General features: G+C 42.5%; 1 long non-coding RNA gene across 1 annotated transcript in view; it reads right to left on the bottom strand.

Annotated features, from left to right (window-relative positions):
- Positions 1–5210: 5210 nt before the first annotated feature.
- Positions 5211–6000, bottom strand: part of LOC140731804 (uncharacterized) — a 198723-nt gene continuing 197933 nt past the window's right edge. Inside the window, exon 4 of the long non-coding RNA XR_012099921.1 lies at positions 5211–5954. This is a non-coding gene — a long non-coding RNA (uncharacterized lncRNA). The remainder of the gene's footprint in view (positions 5955–6000) is intronic.

Here is a 6000-nt window from a genome sequence, read left to right as displayed (position 1 = left end):
GCTGAGCAGCTAGACATTACGACAAGGTAAGGGCATTCCTTTTTGTTTAACCCATTAGTTACCAAATTGTAGAAATGGCAGCTAGCAAGTGAAATCCTCTTCCTGTGAAATGTAGAAGATCAGGGAGGTCCTGTGTACTGATGACTGTGTTTGCATGAGGTATGTCTAGCCATAGATCTTATTAGACCACATGGATCAGTTGGAGTGGCTGTTGGCCTGAATGAGGAGCATACAGAAGGCATAAAGATGGTTCAGGCAGGTGGTCAGTTTCCGCCCAAAGAGATAGCCCTATGGCTATTCCCCTCTCTGACGGGTATACTGCTTAAATACTAATGGAGGCATATCGGGAGGTAGTTTATCAGGGGAAAGCAGCAGCAGCCAAAATAGTGGCACTACAAGTGGCTCAGTTGTATAGCAGAGGAGGGCAAAACTTAGAGCAATGGTGATGGTGGACTTGACAGTCAGGGGGACAGACAGATAGTTTTGTGGCTATGAGCAAGAGTCCAAGAACGTGCTTTGCCTTCCTGGTTTCAAGGTCAATGACGTTTATAAGTGGGTGCAGAAAATCCTGAAAGGGGAGGGTGAGCAGTTAGTATTTGTCCATGCTGGTATGAATAACTTAGGTATGAGTGAGGTGAAATCCCTATAAAGGAAGTTAGGTAGAAAGTTGAAAAGCTGAACCTCTAGGGTGTAATTTCAAGATTCTTCCATTAAACCATAAGATTTAGGAGCAGAAGTAGGCCATTCGGTCCATTGAGTCTGTTCCACCATTCAATCATGAGCTGAACCGCTTCATCCAGTAATCTCCACTCCCCTGCTTTTACCCCATACCCTTTGATGCCCTGGCTAATCAAGAACCTATCTATCTCTGTCTTAAATACACCCAATGACTTGGCCTCCGCAGCCACTCGTAGCAACAAATTCCACAGATTTACCACCCTCTGACTAAAGTAATTTCTCCGCATCTCAATTCTAAAAGGACGTCCTTCAATCCTAAAGTCATACCCTCTTGTCCTAGATTCCTCTACCATGGGAAATAACTTTGCCATATCTAATCTGTTCAGGCCTTTTAACATTTGGAATGTTTCTATGAGATCCCCCCTCATTCTCCTGAACTCCAGGGAATACAGCCCAAGAGCAGCCAGATGTTCCTCATATGGTAACCCTCTCAATCCTAGAATCATTCTCGTGAATCTTCTCTAAACCCTCTCCAATGTCAGTATATCCTTTCTAAAATAAGGAGCCCAAAACTACACACAATACTCCAAGTGTGGTTTCATGAGTGCCTTATAGAGCCTCAACATCACATCCTGGCTCTTATAATCGATACCTCTTTAGCCACAAATTCACTGTACCATATGCTAGTGAATATATGAATATAAAGTTAAAACATCCGAAGGGGGGTGGGCTTCAGGTATTTGCGTCATTGGCATCTCTTCCATTGGTGACCGGTACAAAAAGAGCAGGTTACACGTAAACTGGAAGGTAATGAATATCCTTGCAGGGAGGCTTGCTAATGCTACATGGGAGGTTTTACACTCATGAGGCGACATAATGGCAGGGAAGTGTGATGAGCAGAACACAGAATTATAACAGCATCTGGACCATCAATATCGTTTGTGGAAAATTGAGCATTTCAGGTCAGTATGCAGAGCAGAGAGAAACTGGTGGGGAAGTATAGGAGGCCCGGAAAGAAGGTACCTCACAGGTACGGCAGTTAAGCTGACAGCACATGGGATTATTACAGAAACATGGTTAAAGGAAAGGCAGGATTGGCAGATCGGCAACTCTAGATCTATGAATCTATGACACTCACTTTCCCATACTTCATATTTTACACAAGCTATTTATCATGACAGGTATATTCTTCAATAAAATAATTCTAAAAGTGTTTCTAACAAACCTACTTTTTTCAGACCAGTTGGATTTTTTTTCCAGATGGTAACCATGAAGAAAACTTTCTGAGGAGTCACCTGAGGCAGAGATCTCAAATGCAGATTTCAAAGGTCCAGGCTACCAAAAGAGGTATGACATTCACTAAGAAAAATGAGGTTCACTAGGTGCCTGACAGAAAACATGCCTATTTCTTCAGAGCAACTGTAGCATGTCAATTCTGTCTGACTTAGATACAGTAGCCTGCAATAGAACTTGTGGGTCCAGGATAGGACTGTATAGTCATCAAAAGTCTCACCGTTAAAGGAGTGGATGTCGTCATTGGATTCCAATGGACAACCGAAGAAGAAGAAGAGAAGCCAGCTTTATTAAAATGACTATGAGATTACTTGTTAACAGCCTGTACTGCGGCTCACACTGCTGCCATGGAAGCTCCGCCATTTTGGCTCTGGCCGATTTCAGAATGGTATCACTCTGACAATGTGAAAGATACACTTCAAAGTGTGGGCATTTATGCATTTTAAACCACGAAGTGAGAACAGTTGCAAAGAATTACTCAGCTGCTAGGGCATGGCATTCAGTTCTTGTCTGGTCATTCTAGGTTGGAATACTGCATACCTACAAAAAAAAAATAACTTGTGTTTAAATTAAATATAACTGTCCCTAAAGTGTTAATTGAATCATGATTTTTTTTACAGATGGTAAAAATATATAACTTCTATTTTATTGACATTGAACAGCTTTGAATATCTCAGGCTTAACTTCATTTTATTAGTTTCCATATATATTAGCATAAAAATTGAATCATTTTATAACCTGCTTTTGGACCAAATTGTGCTGGATTAAGCCTGCACCCAGATTCAATATCCGTGGGCCCCACTTTGGCTGAATGGGGAGTGCCAATTATATTGACCTTACTTAGCCAGGAGGCACAAAACAAGGTGCAGTGAGGTCTTAGTTGGAAGTAGCCCACTGCTGAGTTCATGACACCAGAGTAGATTGACTGGAGTTAAAGTTGAGGGTATGCTTTGTCTCCTGCTGAAACCTATGAGGCTTTCTTTACGGTAATTAAATATCTTCAGTGAAACACACAGAAAATGCTGGAGGTACTCAGCCAGTCAGGCAGCATCTCTGGAAATGAATAAACAGTTGGTGTTTTGGGCCGAAACCCTTCTTTAAGACTGAGAAGGAAGGGGGAGACATTAGAATAAGAAGGTGGGGGCAGGGGAAAGAGGCTAGCTGGAAGGTGATAGGTGAAGCCAGGTGGTGGGAAAGGTCAAGGGCTGGAGAATAAGGGATCTGATAGGAGAAGCAATTGGACCGTTAAGAGAAAAAGGAGGAGGGGCACCAGGCAGAAGTAATAGGCAGGTGAGAAAAAGTAAAAGTCAGAGTGAGGAATAGAGGAAGTGGGAGGGGATTTGTTTACTAGAAGGAGAAATCAATATTCATTCCTTCAGGTTGGAAACTACCCAGACGGAATATAAGGTGTTGGTCCTCCACCCTGAGGGTGACTTCATTGTGGCACAAGTTGAGACCATGGGCTGATAGGTCGGAATGGGAATGGGAATCAGAATTAAAGACATTTGGCCACTGGGAAGTCCCACTTGTGGGGGATGGTGTGGAGGTACTCAATAAAGCAGTCCCCAAATTGATGACGGGTCACACCGAAGTGGGGAGGGCCTCACTGGGAGCAGCTAGTACAATTGGCGACCCCAGTAGGTTCATAGGTGAAGTCTTGCCTCACCTGTTTAGGTCCCTGAATGGGGGTGTATTCAGAGATTTTAAGGCAGGATATTTCAAAGTAATTGATTTTTTTTTCCTATATTAAAAACAGCATTTACACCTAGGAATACCTATTGAAATGAATATCTAATCGTGGTGCTGCCTTTCCCAGTGTCATGCCTGCACATTTAAACAAGATAGGGCTCCGCTGTTGGACAGTATGTGGCTGCGGATGTGCCTGCATCTGCCTCCCAGCACGTCTGAAGTTTGCACGTTGTTGGGACTTACTTGCAAGACTGATGGAAAAAAATGCAATGTTGCCACGTGGATTCTCAGAAGATGCTTGATCAAGGCCTACGCAAGAAGTTCTTTGGCAAATTAAGACCAATGGAATTAATGAGTATTTTGAAGGATGAATAAGAAATCAGCTTAAAGGCAGAAAACAGTCAATGATAGCAGTGACTACTTTTCAAATCTGAGGATAATTGACAATAGTGTTCCCAAGGGTTCAAAGCTGGAATCACAGCTTGCATATGTTCTTTATATATAAATGACTTGCGCATGAGTGAGCAGAATAAAATGTTCAAATATGAAGATGATGCAAAGCTTGGAAGTGTGGAAAACAGCGAGGGGGATCATAACAGACTGTTTAAAAAATCTGCTAGTGGAATAAATAGACATGTGGCAGGAAGAATGCATCAAAGAAATGTAATGTGATGATCATTCATTCATTCATTTATTTATTTGTTTATTTATTTATTTATTTATTTATTTAGAGAGATGCCATGGATTAAGCTCCTAGTCCTTCAAGACATGCTGCTAGCAACCCCCCCGATTTAACCCTTGCCTACTCACTGGACAATTTACAAGCGTGTGCAATAGCAGAGGAAACTGGGTATACATATGCACAAATTCCTTGAAGTGCAGGTCATTTTAAAGGAGTGGTTAGCACAACATATGTGATCCTGAGATTGAAGAACAGCATTGGAAAGCACAGAAGCAGAGAGCTTAAGTTCACTCTGCTCAGAACACCATCATAGCCACAGCTAGTCTATTGCATCTAATCCTGATTGCCAAACTTTAGATAGTATGGGACCGCTGGAAAAACAGGTGCAAATTGTTTCCAGAAGTGGGATTTCAACTGCAATGTTAGAATGGAAATAGAGATACCAGAGACTACCGATGCTAGAATCTGGAGCGACAGACAACCTGCTGGTCAAGCAGCACCTGTGGGTGGGGGAAAGGAATTGTCAATGTTTCAGATCAAACTCTATACTAGGACTTAGAGCGGAGAGGGGGAATAGCCAGCATAAAAGGGGAAGGGGGTCATGGTGACACAGGAGCCAGAGTTGCATGTTGGAGTAAGAGGGGGTGTGATGTTAAATATTATGGATGGATTGAGCCATATAGAGGAGGAGGAAGAGAAGAGCTGGGAGAGAGAGGCAGATGGATGATAGGTGAAAGTAGACACAAAAAAAGTGGCAGAGGGAGCCAGGTATGGGAAGGGGAAGTGAAAGTGAAGACATTTGGGACAGTGATAAGCAGAAATGCAAAGACTACCTTTAAATATAATAGTAAGGAAGGTGACAGTTGGAACAATTAGGCGAGAGATGAAGGGCAGATGTCACAAAACTATATGGGGAAGAGATGAGATGGGGAGGAGAAAGGAAGGACCTGTGGATGAAATGTGTGGGAACAGAGACAGGAAGGTGTTGAAGATGGGTGATGGGATGGATTGCGGTGGGGTTTGGAAAAGAGTCCCAAATAGGGAGACCAGTGGAGAGTTGGAATAGCAAAGGGGTGTAGGGGTGGATTTAGGATATATACTGTAGATGATGGTTACCTCATTGTTTATACTACCTGGGTGGAATATGAGGTGTTGTTCTTCTGGTCTCCACTTTCCTCACCCTGATAGTTGAGGAGGCTGAGGTGAACAGGTTGGTGTTGAAATAGGTAAGGAAATTGAAATGGGATGCAACTGAGAGCTCAGGGTGGCCAAATGCTTTGTACTGGTTGTCTAGTCTGTGTTGGTCTTGCTGATGTCTGGAGCACCAAATGCAGTAGATGAAGTTGGAGGGGTGTACATGAATCTTTGCCTCAAGTACAAGTAGAATAAATAGGGGAAATATGCTTCTAAAAGCAGATTGTTAAATGAATTTTCTTAAAGAAGAAAATGAGGACAACGTACCTCCAGCATTTTGCATATGTTGCTTTGGATTTCCAGCATCTGCAGACTTCCTCATGGTTATGAAGTGCTTGAAGACTGGAAGTCATTGCACACAGTATAGTGTGCTGGAAGCTAAATCAATCTTTCCTTCAGAAGGAAATTGGATAGGCATCTAACAGAGAAATATGGAAAAATAGGAACAGGAGTAATCCATTTGC

This window comes from Hemitrygon akajei, chromosome 8 (assembly GCF_048418815.1).
Source record: "Hemitrygon akajei chromosome 8, sHemAka1.3, whole genome shotgun sequence".
NCBI lineage: Eukaryota > Metazoa > Chordata > Chondrichthyes > Myliobatiformes > Dasyatidae > Hemitrygon > Hemitrygon akajei.
The sequence above is the reverse complement of the archived record's forward strand: the minus strand, read 5'-3'. Positions and strand labels throughout refer to the sequence as shown.